The sequence below is a fragment of the Pseudorca crassidens genome, chromosome 17 (genome assembly GCF_039906515.1).
Source record: "Pseudorca crassidens isolate mPseCra1 chromosome 17, mPseCra1.hap1, whole genome shotgun sequence".
Lineage (NCBI taxonomy): Eukaryota > Metazoa > Chordata > Mammalia > Artiodactyla > Delphinidae > Pseudorca > Pseudorca crassidens.
The window spans coordinates 84692294-84715142 of NC_090312.1; the positions used below are offsets into that span (position 1 = coordinate 84692294).

The 22849-nt window shown below is 54.1% G+C and overlaps 1 long non-coding RNA gene across 1 annotated transcript in view; it reads right to left on the reverse strand.

Moving 5' to 3' along the window:
- Positions 1-22849, reverse strand: part of LOC137210469 (uncharacterized) — a 90432-nt gene that overhangs the window by 15420 nt on the left and 52163 nt on the right. The window lies entirely within an intron of this gene.

A 22849-nucleotide genomic window follows, 5' to 3' on the forward strand; every position in this document is an offset into this window, starting at 1 on the left:
AATACGAAATACTCTTCCGGAATCTTTCTTTCACAAGCCCCGAGCCTGCACACACAGATGAACCTGCGTGCCCCCCACCCAGGACCTCTCTGTCGAGCAAGGGAAGGCGAGCTGAGGGGTGTGGCCTTCATCGCGCCCCTGTCGTGGGGAGGAGGGGGACGTGGCCCTGTGCGCCGCTCGGCACCTGCAGCCGCTCACAGCACTGCCTGGGCGGTCACTCTGTTCTGCTGGCAGCTCCCTCCCTCTGTGAAGCCCTGAAAGCAGCTTCTGCCCTTCCAGGCTGAGGGCTCCACGGACTTGACACATCGGCCTCCCACCCCCTAAGGGGCCCCCACGTGCGAGATAACAGAACGCCGTATCAGTCAGGGAATTCGAGGAGACAGAGCCAGGAGGCTGTCTGCACCTACATCTGCTCTACGTATCTATACATGTATCGATGCCGATGCTGATATTAATATATATTAACAACGAGAGAGATTAATTATAAGGAATTGGCTCACGTGACTATAGCTGCTGGCGAGCCCCAAACCTGCAGAGAAGACAGCTAATGTCCCAGTTCAAGGCCACGGGCCGAACAGATGGGGAACAAGGAAGGGAAGACCCCCCACACCCAAAGGCCACCAGGCAGGAGAATTTTCTCTTACTCGGGGGAGGCCAGCCCTCTGTTCTATTCTTTCTACTGATTGACGAGGTCCACCCTCCGGAGGAACCATCTGCTTACTCAAAGGATTCAAATGTTAACCTCTCCAAACACACCGCCGCCCAGGAACGCTCAGAACAAGGTTTGACCGGGTACCTGGGGCCCCGGGGCCCAGTCACGCTGACACAGAGCAAACCATCACCCCCGGTGCACACCAGGCAGAAGGGCTCCCAGGGCAGCTCAAGAGGGCCGGTGCCCAGGGTGCGCGGTCCTCCCCTGAACCATCGGAGGCCACGGCAGAGCCCAGGCCCCCGAGGCGCTCGAGCAGATTTCCTCTCGGGGCCCAAGTCTCCACTCAGACGAGCTGGAATCCCTGCCCGCGAACGCCGGGGCTGCCGTCCACCCCAGGAGGGCCAGTCCCCCCGGCCGGGGGCACAGCCGCCCGCCCCCCGGCTCCCTCGAGAGTCCCCAGCGTCGGCTCCGCAGGAACCCGCAGCTGCCCCACCTCCTGCCCCACCAGGAGGATGCTTGGCCCTCCGTCCTGCATCCGCTCAGAAGCCCCAACAGGCTGGGCCTCGGGAGCGTGCGCCGACCTCTTGGCCGTGCAGCCGTCGTGGAGGCCCGAGGGGTTGAGCCGCCCGACCATGACCACCGAGAGATCCAAGCACAGCCCCCCTCCCCCCGAGAGACCGGGGGGGGGGGCTCCAGGACCCTTCAGTCCTCATCCCTCGCCATGGAGCTGTCACCGCGCCGATGCACGGGGTCCACTCCCGCGCCCTCCGCCGGGGCCCGGGCTCCTGCTGAAGCCGCAGCGGGCAGGGCCCTGCGTGCCCCCCCCGGCCTGCCCGCTAATGGCAGTAGCACTGTCCCAGCATCAGGAACAGCAAGCATGCGCCCACACCTCCCCAAACACCCCTCGAGGGACGAGGACCAGCAGCCAGGGCTCCCCGAGAAGGCAGTGCCCAATCCCCACAAGACTCTCAGACGGATTTGCCGTCCACGAGTCAGTCAAGGCCAGACGGGTGAGTCAGCGCCTGGCCTCCGCGGCTCCTGGCCTGGCCGCCTCCCTGCAGATCCGCACCTCTGAGCTCCGGCTCGGGCTGGAACGGCCCCACGGACGGCGCCAGACCGCCTAGTAGGTGAAAGTCTGGACGCTTCACAGAAAAGTCAGCTCTTGTAAAGTTTCCAGTGTGTTTCTGTCAGCTCCACAGGGAGGCTGTGTGCGCCGAGTTGCTGCAGCTCTGCCCGTGCGACCGGGCAGCGGGGCTGTCCTAGATGCTGAGGCCTGCCCGCCCGTACAGCCTGACGAGAACTTAACCTTGGCATCCACGATGACAAAGAGGCTGAACCGAGAAAACCAGATGCGTCCGAGTCAAATCACAGCCAGCGCCCAAACCGCTCCCTCCGGGCTGTGCGGGGCGCTGGGCGGTATTCTCCGCAATGCTGGGGAGCAGACCGTTAGATACACTGGTGCCCTCGGGAGGACGGAGTCGGACGGAGGAGGGCGAGAGGCAGGTGAGAATGTGCGCAGAGGGGGCATTTGTAGAGACGCCCCCGTGGGCCGGCTGCACCGGCTGCCCTGCTGGAAGAACTACGGTCGGGCTGTCACTGGCGTGTCAAGGGGAGGGCAAGTGGGCCCAGCAGCGGGGCTGGCTCTTGATCCCGGACCAGAAAGGATGGCATCAACCTGAGTGGAAAGGACGGTTATCCCATGACGAGCACCTGCATCGTCTGAGCCCCGCACCTGCGGGCTCTCCTGCCTCAGCCCTCCGGTGACTGCGGTCCCGGGCGGCCACCTGCCCTCTCACGCCACAACGGGCCAAGAGACCCACTCTCCGACAGGAAAGCGCCTGGATTTGTAGGTTTGCTCATTTCCGTGGCGTAAATACTCACACCCGGGACGAATTCAAGCCCTGATGCTTAACCTCTGGGGACAGAGCTCATGAATTTCTCACCACCCACCCTCTCGAGCTGGTCCTGGCCGGCCCGGCCCACATTCAGCCCAAATACGTCCGGAGAGCGACCACTTCTCAGCACCACCTCCCGGTTTGACCGTCTCACACCTGGGCCGTTGCCACAGCCTCCTTGCCAGCTTCCTCGGCCTCTGTCTCCTTGACTGTCCTCAACATGACTTTAACGTTTTCAGGCCGAAGCCAGAGCATCACAGCCCTTTGCAGAGCCCGTCCCAGCAGGGTGACAGCCAGCGAGCCTGCACCACGGCGAGCTTGCGGCCATCTGGGCGGCCTCCCCATCTCGGCCTCCTGCGGTCCCCCGGGGACACCAGCGGGCTCCTGCCTCGGCGCCTGGGCTGCGCGGTCCCGAGGCCACCTCCAGGGCTGACTCTCTCAGGTCCCGCAGGGACACTGTCCCTGACCGGGGCATCCACACTCCCGCCCCTTCCCGCTTCATCTCTCCCTGGTGTGTCTCACCACCATCACCTACATGGCTCGTGTCTCTTCCCACAGAAGACGCAGTCCACGGAGGCCCGCGACTCGGTCTGCTGTGCGCACTGGTGTGTCCCCAGCCTCAAGCGTCACCTGGCCGTGGTCAGCGCCCCGCACTGGCTAATCCCTGAGCCCCACTCTTGCTGTTCCCCATCCAGTGAGCTACTCCACAGCCTCGCTCTGGGCCAGGGCGCCTCTCCCTGTGGCATCCTCTCCGCCCTGGCCACTTAGACCATCTTAGCCACAGCTCAGACACCGACCGTGGGTAAAACCTCCGAACGCTGTCATCCGACTAACTAACTCCCTCAAGCAGGACCGGAAAAAAAGGAATCGTTCCACACGTGCCCATGGGAGACTGAAGCCTCGCGAGCCCAGGGGCCTGCTCTCCCAGCGGGGCAGGCAGGAGAAAAGGGTCTCCTTCCTCCGCAGCAAAAGGCTTGCTCCCAAGGGAAAGAGCCACTCCAGCACGCTGACAGGCTTTCCTCACGGTCCTGAGATCACAGACCGGAAGTCACCACCCTCGGGTCCCAAACACAGCGAGCGTCTCCCTGGGCACTAAGCGCATGGACGGAAATGCAGAGCTGCTGCTTCACTGCCGCCGCCCTGGCAGCTCTGAGTTTCCCAGCGCAGCTGGACGGAAGCGGCTGTTCGCTCCCCCACACAAACTACCGCTTCCAGTACGAGCTGCGGGCGTTTGTGCGCACACAATAGGAACAAATTCTAAGCTGTGTGGCACCCAGAAAGAAAATGAATGTAGTCAGGAAATATAAACAATTATCAGAAAAATTCATTCAAACCCTGGCCCATGCAACCCCTGCAACCATCCAGGGCCACAGCGCGCTTCCCCGGAGGCGCCACCCTAGTCCCAAGGGAAGGTGTTTCCAAAAGATTGGTCGTTCCTCACCTTATTCCTTCTAAGGCTTCCCCTGGGGCCGTGTGCCTCCTGCAGCTGTGTGACACTAACTGTGGCTTCTAAGGCCCCCCTGCTTCGCTGCACCCACCCCTGGACCTGCCCACGGCCCCACCCAGGGCACCGCGCCTTCAGCCTTCCGGCTCTGGAGGAAGAACGAGCCCTGACCCTTCGCTGACTCCCCCCCTGCATTTCGTTCCTGCAAAGTGGAAACTGGCGGTGGGACTCGAATGCGAGGGGCAGGCGCGGACTCAGGGGCGCGGGGGCAGGTGCGGGGCGCCCCCCGGCGCCCGGTCCCCGAAGCGTCCACCCGCGAAGCCGCGCGGGAAGCGCTCCAGCCCCGCCTGGCGCCCCGCTCACCCGGAGCGCAGCCGGTTGGTGGCAGTGACATCTGGTGGCACTGGGCGGTACCCACCCTGACAGACACACGTTTTTCTGTATGAGGAGCAGGAAAGAAGTTTCGGAAAGGCTACGTGCAGCCTGGGCAACCCCCGAGCGTTAAGAAAAGGGCTGTGGGCAGCCTGTGCTCTGCGTCTCGCGCTGCAGGGCCTGGGCGCGTCTGGCTTTTCCCCCAGGTCCTGTTTGCAAAATAGGTTCGCCGCAGGCAGTGAGCCTCGGCTCCGAGCAGGCGGGCGGGCGGGCTGCTGGGACCGGGGAGCGGGGAGGCAGGATCCGCCCCACAGTCAGCGGGGCTGGGCCCTGCGTTCCTCTCACCGCCCAGCGCTGCCCTTGTCAGACAGGACCCCTCCCCACACTGACCAGCATCTCCACGTGCAGCCTCTACGCCAGGAACCTGGCAGAGCTGAGGACTGCGCACCTCCCACCAGGACAGAGTCACAACACTGAGTAAAAATGCGGAAGTAAAACCCGAGCCTTAGAGCACGCTTCACGCAGTTTCAATTTGCAGAGATTTATGACTTGGCGTGTCAGAAAGTTTGCATACACTTGCCCAGTTACCACAGGCAGAATTCTCGATATTTCTCCATATGGATAAGAATATTCATCACATAGTCACAATTCAAACATACAAAAGTCAAGAAATGTAGAAAACTCATTTTTTACCACCAACTCCCTAACGTGACTTACGGATACTTGGCGTACAAAAACCAGAGTGAAAACCATGCAGCGGACCGTCAAGTGCCTGTATCCGTACACAGCTGGGTGATGTCCCAGGAAAGTCCCATCTGCATCTGAGAACCGATCTGCTTGCGCTTGAACATAGACGGTGCTCTGGAGCCTTGCGCTTCCCTGATTTTGGCTTTGAGGGCGACTGGTCTTTAGGAAGGAAAGAGTCACTGGGAAGCGCAACCACGCGCCCACGCGTGCCCGTGATCTGCAGCATCTAGCATCCTGAGTCCCAGGATGATTCTTCAGTTCACTCTAAAAGTGACCACCGCCGTGTGAGTCTTAGTTACATGCCTACCAGTAATGAGCACATCAAACTATTTCATGATAAGATATGAAGCATACGTCCTTATTTAAGGGAGAAAAAGAGACAAAAAACAAGCAGGAAAAGCTGGCTGACTGAAGACAGGACCAGTAAAAAAACTTCCATCTCACTCCTTCCCCTGAGATGACCAGTGAGTCAAAGAGACAAGTTACCCGCGGCCTCCAGACCGACGTGATTCAGGTGGGGGCCAGCTGTGCCCACTCCCACCCTCGCCCTAGTGCTGAGAACACAGGAAGCAGGCTCACCACCCAGCGGGGGCTGAACGTCACGCACCGCTACGTGGCCAGAGGACGAGGCATGCCCACAGAGGCTGCCTGTCCACAGTGAAGCCCGAGGCAGCCGAGCCCAGAGGAGAGACGGCTTGACTACAGAGCGCTTTCCTGACACAGCCAGAGTCACCTTCACCAACATAATCAAGAAATACCTTTGTTAGAGAGAGGGCTCTGCTTCGGCTCAGATGCGGGGCTCACAGAGGCAGAAGCAGAACAGGAGACAGAGGGACGGCCCCCCACGCTGTGACCTTTAGCAGGGCCTGTCTCCCACCTCTCCTCCAGGCCACCTCCCCTCACTGGCCCAGTGCACCCTCCTGTGGACAGCTGGACACCCTCACTTTGCTCCGAAGGGTTTTATTTGTTGAGAAGCATCCCATTGCACGTGACCTTGCCCCCCCACCAAGAGGTATCCCAGGGCAGAGAAACAGCTAGGCGTGTGCTTCCCCGTGATGTAAACGCGGCCAGCATCATCTCAGAACGCAGGGTCCAGGAGAGCATTTCCAGGGAAGCAGGCGGCTGAACGCTTCTTCTAGAGGGGGTCGCGTGGGCAGCCGCAGGAGGGTATCGTCCACCAAGCGCTCTGAGGGTGAGAGGGACTCCGTCCTCTGCTTTTCCCAGAGAGTGAGCCGTTCCCACTCACACGCGAGCAAACACCCCCCCACGCTGTGTCCTGGAGCACTGACTCAACAATGAGTCAGGGAAGACTTCCCAGAGAGTGAATCACCGGCCTCTTTCCTGTGCACCCCGGGTGCTCCTGGGAGGTCCTCCGTAAAATTCCTGGCCAGGCCCGGCCCTGCCTTGCTCATGAGATCACAGCCCAGGGCACGGACCCCCCTCCGCACCTCTCGACGGCAGGGACCCAGAGCCTGCCCGCTGCGCGCTCACGCGCCACTGGGTTCCTGTCTCCTCCTGCTGTCCCCCAGCCTGGAGCCGCCTCCCCTTTTCCCAGCGGGGACCGCAAAGCCGCCCCAGGACCCCCTGCACCTGCACAGCCCCATATAACACCGCCCACCTGCTTGCACGTGTCCTCCACCTGTCCGCCTTGTTGTCCGGAGGTCTGGGCTGGACACCGCGCCACATGGCTGACTCCATCTGGGGTGGAGGGGGTTTCCGAACAGGGTCGGGAGCTGGCTGCCCCAGCCCGTCAGAGCGGCTGGCCTATCTCACCTGTCCGCGCCCGGCAAACATCAGAACGCCTCCTCGAAGGGAAAGGAAAGGAGAGGTTCCATCTCTCGAGGGCCCGACAACAAAACACCCTAAACTAAGCCAGGCCTCTCTGAGACAAAATCGATTTACTCCAGTAATGTGTCATCGGACTAGGGCCCGAGCGGCCACATCTAGACCCCCGTCACCTCACACACGCCCCTCCAGCAAAGGTGAGGCACCCAGCACTTACTAGGCCTCAGACCCGTTCCAGGCACTGAGGACACAGCAGGGAGGGGACAGAAGCCCTGACTCCTGTCTGCTCTAGTGGGGCAAACGGACCACAGTGTACCAGTAGCAGCAAGATAATTTCAGGTCGCTCCCAGCTCTGAGGTCAGGTGTCGGGGAGGCCCTCCTACCGAGCTGACACTTGGCTTGTGGCCCAGGGGACGTGTGGAGGGTGAGTTCTGGGCAAAACAACCCCAGGCAGAGAACAGAATGCGCCGCCCCAGAGCAGCTGGACATGGTGAGCCGGGGAAACAGCAGAAAGATGCGTGCCTGACCAGGGGAGCAGGGGAGGGCCAGCCGGGGGTGGTCTCCTGCCCGCCCGCCACCCGGGGCTGTGCAGCAGCTCCTTGTGGCTACAAAGGCCAGGCTGCGACCTTCCTACACAGAGGTCGTGGTCTCCCGTGTGGCACTCCACGGCCTCCACCCTCATCTGCAAAACTGAGGCACAAGAACATCTTCTAAGCTGCCGAGCTGGCATGCTGCAAACGCTCAACCACGACCAGAGTCTGTCGAGCATCTCGTCCTCCTTGGCCGTCGAGTCTGGACCCGTGCTGCTGTGGCCCCGAAGTAAACAGAAGTCGGCGTGCCCCCGCCCTGGGGCCGCGGGGGCAGGGTGCGCGAGGCGCCGCGGGATCCCTCCCGACTTGACGTGTTATGTAAATTCAAGTGCATTATCGTTAATCTCACAGTAGATTGATCCTTCTTTCCAGGCGCCGGGTTAGTGTAATGATGCAGCTGCTGTGAGACAGGGAGAGCAACTGTGAAGGCAGGGAAGCCACACTGCAGAGGAGGAGAGAGGCTCCCCAGGCGGCCGGGGACTGTTCACGTCCCCCGAGCCAAGAGCAGCCTTCACTCTGGGAAAAAATAAATAAAGGCCGTGTGAGCGTCTAGAGCTCTGGAATTTTCCCGTATCCAGCCCGGGTGGTCAGGTGATCACCAAGATTACTCTCGCACGACTTTCTGACTTTCTGGATTTTGTTTAAAACTATACATTTATGATTTTTTTAATCTCTCAAGTCCTAACTTGCATCAAACATCTCAAGCCTTTTGTAGCCTAGAAGCACTTCCATCCCCATCTCTCCCACCCACCTCAACTGCTCTGTACACACCCACGTGCACACACGTGTACTCACACACACACACGTTCACCTGCAGGCACAGGCACACATGTATACACTCACACCCATGCACACATGCACGCACTTGTGCACACACACACATGCACACATGTACACACAACACGCACACATGCATACATTCACACGCAGGCACCCACCCACACGTTCACACATGAGCACTCATGTGTCCGTCCATTAGCACACGGACGCGCCCGTGGGCAGAGCTGCGTCACCCATGGACACTCACCAGGCCCCTTTGCTCAACCTTCCCAGGGCCGACTGATGTGCTCAGTTAATCTTTGCTAAATGTTAAGAATTCTGTTTGTCACGTCTCTCAAATAAACTGATAATACGCGTTAATGGAGCCCTTGAAAGCTTGAACCCAGAGGCCTGGGTACGACGGGAATTTCTGGCCCCAAAGGAGGCGCTGGGGGCAGGGTCCTGAGATGGTTCTCACCCCAGGGTCCTGCGTGGAGGCCACTGGGAGGGCCCACGTGCCAGCCGGACCCAGCCGGAGCCCCGTAAAAATTAACCCACTCAACTCCGAGGGAGAGGAAGGGGTGAGAATGAAGTGAAATGGGAGTCAAGTGCGTCTTTATTCCCCCCTCCGGCACCCCCGGGAAGCCGCGTGCCTCGCGCCACCGGTGATCCAGCTTCGGGGGAAGGGGAGACTTCCGCAGATGCAGAGTCCTGCCTGTGCCCCGGGAGCTGGGAGAAGCCAATCTAACCCGAGATGATAAACGCCGTCATGAGGTCGTCATCTCACCGCTGACTTCCAGGCTCTGCGCCTTTTTTCCAAAAACACGAGCCGGTAAATAAGGCTCCGTGGTGCCCTTCGCGTGGTTTACGGTCGTGCAGCCGGGGTGGCTGAGCCCCAGGCGGGAGGCTTTCCGAGATCCACCCCCGCACCCGGCCGGGGTCACGATGCCTCTGAACTAGCCCAACCCGGACCTCGAAGCACCCAATTCGGAATTCAGACTGGCCACGCAAGTCCTGTGACTGCCTCCAGGCCGGTCCCCCATCCCCAGGGGGCCATGTGACGTTGCGCTCACCTGCACTTTCCCAATGTCACAACATGCGTGTGTGTGTCCCATGGCAAGTGGCTGGGGGTAAAATACAAAAGCCAAATTTCTGATACACAGCTTCTACTGTCAGGGAAACGTATCTTTTGGGTCACAAAACTAAGAGGAGTGGAAAATATCAGAAACTGTTGGAGCAAAGTGGTGGAGAGAAAAAAACCTCATGTCAAATCACAGTGGCTCACCAGGAGGAGGCGTCCTGAGAGCCCCAAGGGCAGCCCCGCATCCCTGTGTATCTCACTGGGAGGACCCAGCACAGCACCACCAACGTGGTGGCGACTTAGCGTGTCTGCAGGACGCTCGCCGTGCAGTCAGGAGTTTTCCAGAGGATTCTCCACCCAGGAGAGGGGCCTCCCTGTCTCCTTGGCCCTCCACATCTGCGCGGCCCGACTCCCTCTGGGGGTCTGTGTAAAACCAACACCGGCCTCCCCGGACCCTCCAACGACTCACTCCTAATTCTGCCCCTCGCTGAGCAGCCCAGGGCTCAGGGCACCTCATGACTCTTCTTGGCCACACCGCCCACTCCTTAGCTCGACCACCAGCCCCGCCCAGGGTTTCCTAAAGTTCCTGGATTAAGACCAGCCTCTCTGCTGGGGATGCTGCAGCCCTACCTGAACAAGTCAAATGACAACGAACAATATACAACCAGCTCTGCACTGCCCTCCTCGACTGATCTGCCTGTGCCTCTGAAAGCTCTATGGCTTCTGAGTCTATCGGGAATCTAAGGCATTCCCCTTTAAACTTTAGGCATAGGCCCTCTTCTAGGGAAACAGTCCTTTATTCATAACACTGTGTGTGCGGGAAAATTAGATTTGAGCCTGCCTAGGGACCGGCTGTATTTTCTTATTCTTCTACCATGTGAGTCCTGTATTTTTACACAAGATGGTAGTCGTGATAAGTAGAGGGGGAAATTAAAGCTAATGATAAAACGGAAAGGCACGCAGGCGAGAGGCCACCTCGTTGCAGCTGCTGCTTCACGAGCGAAGTGAAAAGCCGGTTTTGGAAGCTGAGTAATGTCACTGCACAATCTACCTGACTCCCGGGCTTCCGAGGAAAATCCAAGCGACAACAGACACTGTGGAAGTAACTGTCATCGTCACCGTCCTTACTGATAATACTCCGCTTGGTTTCCCTCCATACGGCAAGTTTTAAACACAATTTTGAACTGTTGTTAACTATTTCTCCTTCATTTTAATGAACGTATTTCTTTTGTGCTTCCACCTAGCGAAGCTTTATTATAGAAACAAACAGAAGGTTCTGAGATTGTCACATACTGAAGCTGAGACTCGTTCCCAGGAAACCGGCCTCGCCTCAGGCAGACGGTCAGCCCCGGACGCGCTGGTCACCTGAAGACCTGACAGGTGACGGTACAGACAAGAAGACATCAAGGCAAAGCGCACGGACCCGCTCATACTTCCCTTTTGAAGTTTTTAGACGTAGTCAATGTCAGATAATTCCCAAGTCAGGACCTCATTTCTTAACAGCATGCAGGGTGTCCAAGGAAAGAGAAAGTTCTAGAGTTCCAAAGATAAATATTCTATTACATTCGGGACCTCTCCTTTCACAAGTCGGGCGTTATCGACTTCAGAACAACCCTTTATTGATAAAACACCACTCTGAGCTGCTCCTGCGTTGGTCGTGCCCGTTCCCTGGCTTCCTCCTTCCTGGGAGGTGCCCTTGGAAAATGTGACGTTCTTACCTTTGATGCCCTGAAGCCCAGGTCAATGAGGCCAGTGTTCCCTGCCCACGCCTCCCTCAGCGGGACAACTGTACGTGCGGGGCAGAGGCCCGGCACCGCCAGGGAAGCTCAGTCATCAGCGGGGCTCCCTCTGCTGGTTTCCAGCACCAGGAGCCCACAGACGCCACAGGACTGAATCCTGCACAAGGAAGTTTTCATGGAAATCAACCAAACACAACGTCGCGGAAACTGTCAAGACCTGTGGAGAGTCAGGGACAGCTGTTTCACCTCCTTAGAAGTTTCCGTCCCAGGGATGCTGAGAAGACCTGAGCTCTGGGGTCAGAGACACTGGCTCTAACACCCGGGATGCGGCCAGCAGCCCAGTTGCGGCCCCCGAGCCCCGGGACCACAGGGGTGGGGGAAGGACGTCTTACACGTGCTGGCTTCTGCAGCGGCTGAAGCCACTGGGTGTAGGGGCCCACCCGGTACGGCCCCCTCTCAGTCCTGGAGGGAGACCCCGCCCCTCTGCTGAGGTTACTCGCGTGGACCACGCAGAGAAATGGCCCAGCTGGAGGACAGCCAGGCCTGGCTCTGAGTGTCCTGGCAAGACATGTAGAAGCACAAAACCCATGGAGAACTGTTGTCCTCACCAAAGACGGTATCATTATTCCTGCTAATAATTTAAAGCTCCAATTTCATTAAAGCCATTGCATAATTTCTTCCTGTTTTTTGTAGATGCTCTCCTTTTTAAAACTTTCTACCACGCTGTTCACTAAAACTGTTTATTTCTCTTTAAACCTTGAAGTAAATATTCCACTACCTTTTATCAAATGGTACCTGGTCCACTTGGTCGACTGTAAATGAGGACTAATATTTTACAACGTTTGGGAATGTAAAGCATGAAATAGAATTTCCAGCAGTGGAGCTGCTGCTCACACACGAATACCTTCCAGAGCCTCTTCTGAAATGCTCAGGACTATAGGATTTTAACTAGGATACAGTATTCCGGGATGGCAGAAATCCACAGATAAGCCCTGAAACCTACAGCACCACAGAATTGAAGGCCTTAGTTTTAGGCGGAAACCAATTATAATATTTTGACAGCTGGCTTTTACGTTCTTATTTTAGCATTAGCCAAAAATCATGCACCACCGGCTTTAAATCAAGTGGTCGAGTTTCCACTATTCTATAAATGTGTCTGCCCTGCATTCACAGAACACCTGACTGCTTCCCGAGTGTTTCTCTCCTCTGTACCTCCTCTAACCGTGAGGTTGGGGTAGAGAAGATGTGGATTCCCCCCTTTTGTCCTTGAGGGCACTAAGAAGCAGAGAGGTCAAGCAGTGACGGAGGTCATGTGTCCCCACCCGGGAGCCAGGCTGTGTTTCTGCCCGGCCACTGCCAGCACCCAGCACCCCTCCAGCCACTCTGCCCCAGCACTCCTTCCTCGAAGGCGCTCACGGCCAGAAACAGAAAGCCTTACTCAGACTTACTTAAGCTGCAAGGAATTTACAGGCTCTCTGACCGAACAGCCCGGGGAGGGTCAGCTCAGTGCTGGAGGAAGGCACCCTCTGTCCCGATTCCTCCCCAGGCTCACCCATCTCGTTACAGTGAAGCGCCCAGGGCCACCACACCCCCATCGGCCCTCCCCAGCCAGCAACGGACACTCCCGAGCCCCGCTCCTCAGACCAGCCACACCCAGCTCTCTGGCTGGGGCCAGCACGGCGTCCACTCACGGAGCTCTGAGCACTCACCCCTCAGGGCACTTGGTACCGAGGCCTTCCACCACCTCCAGGCAGGGCGTAATTCCGCACAACCTGACCTTCGTAAGTAAGTGCTGCGACTGCGCTCCTTTCACGGACAAGGAAACCGGGGCTCGGATCAAAGCGCTTGTCTAAGGCCACCTAGCTCAGAGGCCGGAGACCCTGGACGTAAGCAGACGGACTGATCCAGTGCCCCTACACTCATCCCTGGCCTGGGGCCATATCCCATGTCCTCTCCCAAAAGGCGCGATGTACCTGAGGGCGGGAGTGTCCACAGAAAAGGGACCCAATCTGCTCAACCCAACACTCCCCAAACACATTGCCACAGGGCTCTGCTTTCTGACGCCTCTGGGGTTCACCCCTCCACCCACTTTTCCAGCCTCAGTGATATACTTTGTCATGTGATGCTACAGGGAAACTCATGGTGAGTAAGTGCCTTTCCTCAGAGAAGCTTCATTTTCACCTCTAGCTTCACTTTGGCTACGAGTTCCCCTGCGCCCCAGGGCTTCCTGGTCCATCTACACCGACCCAGCTCCCAACACGCTGCGGTCAGCAGAGCTCTGTGTGCGCTCACCTGTTCTAGCACTTCTCCAGGCGAGAGTGCTGGGCACTGAAGACATGGTGTTACTAAGACGAAAATAGCAACGCTAACACTTCAGGTCCCGATTTTCTTGAGAACTGCGCAGGAGTTCTTACCGAGCTCTTGGTAGATAGAGAACCTTGTGCCCAAAGACGGTCCTGGGGGAAAGGAAAAGGGCCCGCGGCACCGGGCAGCTTGAGCCCTCGGCGGGCAAGGTGTGCAGCATGCCCCGGCCCCGGGGCTGGCTCCCAGCTGGGGCTCACGCTCCCCCGGGCCAAGCCCTCCCCACACCTCCTGCCCCGATGCCCGGGATCTGGCCTGGCGAGTCGGATCCACTTGGTCGTGTCTGCCACCGTGTCTCGTCCACAGGCTCAGCCGCCAGCCCATCCCGCCCTCCCGGGTCACCTGTGGCCCAGGAAGAACTCTCGGGCAGCCCTTCTTTCAAATCACACAACTGGAGGGAGGTTGTTTCATCTGAGTCAGAAGAAGTTTGAGAAAGTCACTCCCTCCAGAGCCGTTTCAGGTTGAGGGCAGGTCAGGCACGTGGGGCGGGGGCAGGGGGTGCCACGGAGCACAGGGTCCCCCGTGCCTCGTCTGCATCCTCTCGCCCTGCCCAGGCCGCCTGGCACCCGCGGGAGCCTCGCTGGAACCCTCCGGTGCTTCCAGCCGCCAAGTGTGGAGAGAAGGTCTCGGCACGATTGCCTGTCGGCACCTGGTGGCCACTGGCCGGGATGTCCTCAGTCCTCCCAGGACACAAACACTCACACCGATGACCCCGCCTGTCCGCCAGTCACCGTTCCGCGAAGGTCACGGCTTGTCCTCTCCCAGACGGGTGGGATGACACCGCTCAGCCCCATCACTCCCCTCCCCCTCCCAACCACCACGACTGCACCCTCATCCCGGGGCTCCAGGCCCGGAGGCGTGGGGCAGGGGTGGCGGCTCTGCTCCAACCCCCCAGGACCAGCGCAGAGCCGGGGCTGAGGGAGGATGCTCCCTTCCTCCTTCTGTGCGTTTCAGGTGGGCTGTGCTGGCCTCGCGGGCACCCTAAAGACAGATCCATCCCTTTGCTTGTTTTCTCCAAGATGCCAGAGACTTCCTGTCCTCATGTTTCTCTGAGTCTCAGGACCTTTGTGAAACCAGGTGGCCTCACCAGAGCCTCACCGGCCCTGACCAGACACACCGGGTGGCAGGTGGCCGCCTCCCCGGGGAGATGGCCGCCCTCTCACCCCACCTTTCCTCAGTGGGTTCGCTCTGTTCTCAGGGTCCGGGCTTGGCTACCGGTGACAGTTTACTTCTCAAGTCCCATCTGTGCCCACGGGCATCACCGGACCCGCCACCAACATGCAGAACAGTCTCGGAGCACGTCTGTTGGGTGACACACGTTTGGGATCCTTGGTATTTGAAACGGTCGCAGTTTTGGCGCTCGGGACCCAGCCGTGTTCAGTGTGTCTGATGCTCCTCCTGGAGACGGTGCTGGAGGGACACGGCTGTGTCCCCGTGTCCCAGCAAGCCACGCGCAGCTCACCCTCCATGCCACCTAGTTTCCTAAGACCCTTTCCAACGGGCAGGCGTTGACACCGGCAGGACCTGCCCGTCGCTACCTGGAATTCGCTCTGTGACGGTGAGCCCAACCTGAGCTGCCCTCGCCCTCGATACCTAGTTTAAAGCTGGAGGGAACAGCTGAGAGAAGGGCTCTGGAACAACAACGCCCGAGTGGGACGCCCGGCTCTGCCATTTTTCAGAGGTAGGATCTGGAACAAACTTAAACTCACTTCACCCTGTAAGCCTTCGTTTCCTTGTGTGTAAAACAGGGATACGAGTGGTGCTCCTCATAGGATGGTCGGATTGAGAGAGCTTACCCGTGCGCGGCAGATGCAAAAACATGACCATCGGCTGCCCTCCCAGGACATCGGCCTTCGCACTGTGTCTCTGCGGCCCCCTCTCCGGGAGGTGGCGGCCCCCTCCCGCATCTGGGCTGCCCTGTGACTTTCCAGCCAATACAAAGTGGTGGGAGTAGCACCTTCGTATCCCCCCAGAAGCCCCGTCGCTCGCCGTGCTGGGAACATGCCGAGGCCGGCCTGCTGCACGACCAGCACCCAGTGGCCCCGCCGCCTCACGGCCCTGGCCATCAGCTGGTCAACCGTAGACATCCGCGTGGACCCCTCCTGGACCAGCAGACCTCGGACACACGACCAAGCCAGCCCGAGACCGGCCGAGCCGGGCCCAACCCAGAGGCTCGTGACCAGTGACGAATGGCCCTTGGTTTGAGCCAATACATTCGGAGGCTGTTTGCAAACACATGTAAAGCTTTCCACTGACAGGTTTTTCAGTGTTCAATGATACTAGCAGTTATTTTTTCCATCACGGCAAAAATTTAAAAACATAGATTCTCGTCTAACACACAAACCTGAAATCTATACACGTACAATGGTCTGTCTTCACACGCCTTATAACTACAAAGAAGAGATCACATCATTTGGTTTAAGTAGCCAACTTCAACAAATGCTTTCCATCCGGCTGTGGCAGACATCCCGAGCCACCCCACTTCATATGGAAGGTGCAGGACGTGGAAACGGAGGAGACAGCTGGTGAGCACAGCAGATTCTCGCATCACCGAGGAACACGGGATTGGACTGGATGGTACCAGCAGAACTCAGAGATCTGGGATGGGGTGCGGGACCACTTTCTTTATACCTCGTTTCTTTGGGCTTAAATGCTCACACACATGGTCTCCATGAGATCAGACACAGGAAAGGGGTAAAGAAGCCACTGTCGGGAGGGGCTGGGGGGAGGATTCAGAAAGACAAGGAAACCTCACTCCAGAGGCAGGCGCACCAGCCCTGAGTGCGCCCTGGTCAGGCCCTTGTTTTCAGATCCCTTCCCATGTACGGGTCCCGCACACCACCGCCCCCGGGACGAGGTCACGTCCCTGCAGCGCAGTTGGAGAAGGCCCCACACGCACCAGCATGGACCGTGTTTCCTGGTGCCCACCACCTCCCTTCCGACCTGCGTGAGCTGGGACGCAGCATCGAGTGTGGTAAGTCCTGTTTCTCTGAGAATACGTATCTCTAGGACCGTTTTTCAGTCTGATGTTGACGTACAACTGTACGAACAAGTTAATGTTCCTGTCTTGGTTGATCACAAAAGCAAATTCAGAGATGTCCCACCAGAGCCCCGCACAGCACGAACGCTGAGAAGCTGTAAGAAAGGAACCCGGCGCAGACAGTGTACACGGTGCACGTAAACACACACTGCGGAAGTAGCAGAAAATGCAGGCTGCCCACCGAGGATCACCGTCTCTCCTTTTTTATCAGCACACCCCCGTACCACTGGGGGCAGCGACAGGCCAAGTTACAAACACTCCCTGCCCTCAGCCTCCTTCACAGCAGGTGCAGCCCTGAGACACGTTCACAACCCTCTGTGCGGTTAATGAGACCGCATGGCCCCCTTGTCCACAGTGGAACCCAATTCCAACTGACCCACAAAGAGGGCCACTTATGTCCACACACGCAACTCAACTTAAACCACGAGGCACATTATACAAGAAGATGCTGAAATAGGATTTAACACAGTGTCTAATGTGCCCCCGTAAGCAGTGACACACATCCAGCCGAAGAGGGGCCGCTAGTTATACATACATTGGATTGTTCATGGTTTAATGTCCTTCTAAGGCCAAGCCATAACGTCCCATAATGCAAGGTCACTTCCAAAGCTCAGATCTTATCTGCAAAGTAAACCTAGGATCTTGAACTTGAATAAACGTCTTTACTCATCTCGAGGCCAACCCAATTTCAAGAGCCATTAAATATAAACAGACTCGAAGCTTCCTATTGATTTAGGGACATAGAGGAAAGGTACCAGCACAGCCAATTCACTTCATAAACACCCCTGAGCACCTACCCTGGGCCAGACCCTGGCCAGGCCCTGGAACATCAGGGGAGCCTGTGGTTCCAGAAAGCCTTATTCCACGTCACGAGTGAGCAGAGCCAGCTTGGACTGGGGCCTTCGGGACGTTTATGCGCCAAGTATAAGTTTTCTGGCTGGTGAAGCATCAGAGTGAAGGAGGCGGTAGTTTGAAGCAGAGTGTTTGCTGCTGTGGGTCGGATGGATTGGTGACTTTTAAAATAATCTACGTTTCTACTGTTACTTCAACCAGCTCTTAGTCTTGCTTTTAGGAATTCTGAACTCCTAAATCTGTCTAGCCTTTGGATCCAAAAATAGTTTCCATTTCTATCCCCCCGTTAGAAACAACTCACAAACGGAAAAGTCGGGCTCAGGAGCTCGTTAGCAGAGTCATCAGGAGGTGCCCTTGTCTTCACACCACTTCCCCGTCACGAGGGATCCGGCAACACCTCATCACCCGAGGGCACTTACTAATCTCTTTGCTCGGATACTGTATAACCGCATCTGTCACTGTAGCGATTCCCTGAACACTGGGCCGGTCCGCCAGCCAGGACCACGCTGTCCTTTGAGCAGGCTCAAGCTCACTGCTCATTACGAGGCGCCACAGGAAATCCACTGATGCGTCTCTTCCAGCAACAGCCACTTAAGCCCATCTCTGTAATGATGTTAACTGGGAAATCTCTGTGCTCAGAACTCAGACCCTGCCCTTCCTGGAGCCTTGACGGCCTGGGCTCCCTGCCCCAGAAAGTCGCCACCCTTTGCTGCAGATCCTGTATTCACTTTTGGCCACCTTGGCCATCCTGATGAAATTCAATGCAAGGGTCCCAGAATAACCCAACATAAATTAAGTCTGTGGAAATTCAGTGCCTACAGCCAGAGAACGTCAGCACCCTCAGCGCCACAAGCAACCAGAAAGGAATCCAAAGTCCTCTCTGGAGGTGGGTCTCGTTGGATTAAGGTGACGAATTTGCATACAAAGTCCCAGACTTTCTGCTTTCCACTTGCTGTTTATATTATTTGGCAAAGACATTTCAAAGTTAATGACAGGACGTCTGCTTCTGGGAAGACGGAGTAGGTGTACTTTCCTCTCCTGCTCCCACTAAGTATGATGGAAACACTGGGCATTATATATAAGAAACTGAGAAGTGAGAGGAGTGGCCAGACTGGCCGGCGACCTCGGGACCTGAGGGATGACCACGCCGAGTCCCTGGCTTTGCTCTCTGCCTCGTATGTCACAGAGTTGGAGCTAAAGAAGCTGGTGACCTGGGAATACCAACGGACACAGACAAAGAAGCCTCCGCAGAAGCTGCTCTTTCTGGGCAAAGGGCCAGGCAAAGGGCAGCCCAGCAAGAAGGAGAACTTTTAGAAAATAACCACTGTGTTCCAGCCAAGCACCACAGGAAAATCTATGGTCCCTCCACAATACCATGCCAGCAGAGGCCTAGTCAGGAGCTACACTCCCCCTCCTAGGCTGTCAGGAGCCTACGCTCCCCACTCCTGGCTGCCAGGAGATACCCCAGGACCTCAGCCCCCAGGTTGGTGTCAGTGGAGACCACATGGGGAGCCTGGACCTCCACCCCGACCTGCAGTCCCAGGGACCTTCCCTCTGCCAGGTGGGTTAGTGCCAGAAGAGGCCCAGGGGACAGTAGGACTTTCACCACAGCCCAGCAGTAATGGAGTCACCCCTGCTGTGGTGTCAAGGCAGGGCGTGGGGAGGGAAGTCCTACCCCTCACAGCCGGCGACACACCCATGGAGGCCCGGGGGAGTTGGGCCTCTCCCAGAGCAATAATGGGATGTCCCTCAGTGTCAAGGGAGAGTGAGCGGGGATGCAGGACATCACCCCACCTGACAATAATGAGGAAGCACCCTCCTGCCCCCACTGGACCAGTGTCAGAGGAAACACAGAGCAACCAAAGGGCTCGAACATAACCACCAGTGTTCAGGCTCCAATCTAATTCTCTCCTCACACCAAGAAGCAGAGGCTCTCAGACTGAATGAAGAAAGTCAATCTCTAGATGTCATCTAGAGATGACACACGTGAGAATTCTCCGGCAAAGACTTTAAAGCAGCCAACATAAAAATACTTCAACGAGCAAATAGAAACATGCTCGAAACAATTAAAAATAGTCTCAGCAAAGAGACAGTAAGTCACGGCAAGAAACAGAAGAAAGAAGAACCAAATGGAAAGTTTAGGCCTGAAAAATGTGACTGAAATTTAAAAACTCAATGAATGTGCTCAACAGCAACATGGAAGGGACGGAGGAAAGAGTCCATGAACTAGAGGACAGACCAACAGCATTCACCCATCTGAACAACAGAGAACACAGACTGGAAAGAGGTAAGAGCCTCAGACTATAGCAAAAAATCTAACATTTGTGTCACTGGAGAAGCAGAGGAGAAAGTGGGTGGGCCTGAAAAATACCCAAAGAAAATGGCTGAAAATGTCTTAAATTTTGCAAAAGACATAGCCTACAGATACAAGAAGCTAAGCAAATCCCAAACAAGATAAACCCAAGACATCTCAGCATTAAACTTCTGAAAACTAAGGCAAAGAAAATCCTTGAAAGAATCCAGAAAAAAACACACCTCACCAATAGGGGGAAGGAATCCAAATGATCACAGATTTCTCATCAGAAACCAGAGGAGTCAGAGCAAAGGGCACAAAATGATTCGAGAACCGAAAGAAAACAACTGTCAAATGGAATTCTATATCCAGTGAAACGTTCTTGAGGAATGGAAGGGAAACCAAAAACCCTCCGATGAAGGAAAACCAAGACAAGTTGTCATCAGCAGCCCTGCCCTGAAAGAATGGCTAAATGAATTTCTCTGAACAGAAAGGAAATGATAAAAGAAGGAATCCTGGGACGTCAGGAAGGAAGAAAGAGCACATTAAGCACAAATACGGGAAAACACAACAACCTTTTCTTCTCTTGAGTATATTATATATCATATCATATCATATCATATCATATCATATCATATTATATCATATCATGCAATTGAAGCAAAAATTATAACAGTCTGATGTGGCTCTAAATGTATGCAGAGGAGATGTTTAAGATAATTGTGTTATAAAAATGGGAAGATGTTATAAAAATGGGAAGATGTTATAAAAATGGGAAGATGTTATAAAAATGGGAAGATGTTATAAAAATGGGAAGGTGTTATAAAAATGGGAAGATGAAAGGATTGGAAGCAGATTTCCACAAGTCATTCCACTGGCAAAATGACAGCCAGTAAATTGGGATAAGTTATAAAATGTAATACATAGTGCAAAACAGTTAAAATGCTATATAAAGGGATACACTCAAAAACACTATAGATAATCAAAATAGAATTCTAAAAAATGTTCAGGTAGCCCACAGGAAGGAAGCAAAAACAAAACAGAGAAATAAAAAACAGAGAGAACAAACAGAAACCAACCAAAAATAATGACAGTTTTAAACTCTAACATATTAATAAATACTTTATTATTTGTCTAAACATAAATGGTCTAAACATAACTATATCCTGTCTACAAGAAACTCATTTCAAACTTAATGATACAGTCAGATTGAAAGTAAAAGGATGTACAAAGGTATATCATGCAAACATTAATCAAAAGAATGTAGGAGTGGCTATATTAATTTCCAATAAAGTAGCCTTCAGAGCAAAGAAAATTACCAGAGACAAAGAGGGACATTATGTAATGATAAAAGGGTCACTCCACCAAGAAGACATGAAAAAGTGTGTGTGCACCAAACAATACAGATACAAAATATGTGAAGCAAAAACTGACAAACTGAGAAAAGAAATAAACGAATCCGTAATTATAGTTGGAGACTTCAACACCTGTCTCTCAACAATTGTTAAAAGAATTAGAAAATCATCAAAGATAAGGAATAAATCAAGATCATCATTAATACAATTTCTAATCAACATTTGTAGAACACTTCACCCAACAACAACAGAACATTTTTTTTTTTTTTTTTTGGCGGTGCGCGGGTCTCTCACCATTGTGGCCTCTCCCGTTGCGGAGCACAGGCTCCAGACGCGCAGGCTCAGTGGTCATGGCTCACGGGCTCAGTCGCTCCGCGGCATGTGGGATCTTCCCGGACTGGGGCACGAACCCGTGTCCCCTGCATCGGCAGGCGGACTCTCAACCACTGCGCCACCAGGGAAGCCCCAGAACACATGTTTTTTTAAGGACCCAGAGAAAATACACCAAGAGAGACCACATTCTGTGCCATTTTAAAAAATTCAACAAATTTTAAAGAATTGAAATCATATATTCTTTGATCCCAATGTTAACAGACAAGAAATCATTAACAAGAAAATATCCAAACGCTCAGAAATGAAAAACCCTGTAAAACACCTTTAAAAACTCATGGGTCAAAGAGGAAATCTCAAGGGAAATCAAATAATACATTGAACCCAGTGAAACGGAGACTACAACATATCAAAATTTGTGGGACACAGATAAAGCAGGGCCGGAAGGGAAATATACAGCACTAGATGCATACGTTAGAAAAAAGGAAAGTTTCAAATCAATAGTTTAATCTCTCACCTCAAGAACCTACAAGAAGAAGAAAAAGTAAACTGAAAGTAAGCAGAAGGAAGGACATAATCATGATAAGAGCAGAAATCAGTGAAATTGTTTTTTAATAATAGATAACATCAATGAAACAAAAAGTTGGTATTTTGAAAACATCAACAAAATTAGCAAACCTCTAGCAAAACTTATAAAGAAGAAAGGGAGAAAGCACAAAACAGCAAAATGAGGAAGGAGGTGGAGATATCACTTTCCCTGCAGACATCTAGAGGATAATCAGGGAATACAGCTCTACAGGCATACATGTGACAAATTAGATGAAATGGAGCATTTTCTTGAAAAACACAAGCTACCACAACTCACTCAATATTAAATAACTATTCCAAATAGCCCTTTAACTATTAAGAAATTTTAATTTATAATTAGCAACTCCCAAAAAAGAAATCTCCAGGTTCAGATGGTGTCACTGGAGAATTCTACCAAATACTTAAAGAATTACTACCAATTCTATATAATCATTCCAGAAAATAGAAGAGAAGGGAATACTTCTGAATTCAAAAGTAGACAAACATCATACAAAAAAAGAAAACTAGAGACTAACATCTCTCATGAATATAAGTGTAAAAATCCTTTAAAAATACCAGCAAATAGAATTCTGCAATATGTAAAAAGAATTATACACAATGACCAAGTGGGTTTTATCTCAAGGATGAAAAGCTGGTTCAGTATTTTTAAATCAATCATTGTAATCTACCACATTCATAGACTAAACAAGAAAAATCACATGATTGTATCAATCAATGCAGAAAAATCAGTTGATAAAATTCAATACCCATTCATGATTTTTTTTTAAATCTCAGAAAAATAGGACTAGAGAGAAACTTTCTCTACTTGATAAAGAAGATCTACAAAACCCTGCAGCTAATATTACACTTAATAGTAAATGACCTAACATTTTCTTCCTAAGATTGTAAACAGAACAAAGATGTCCACTCTAATGCTCTTAGTCAACACAGTGCTTGACGTTACAGCCAGTGCAATAAGTCAAGAAA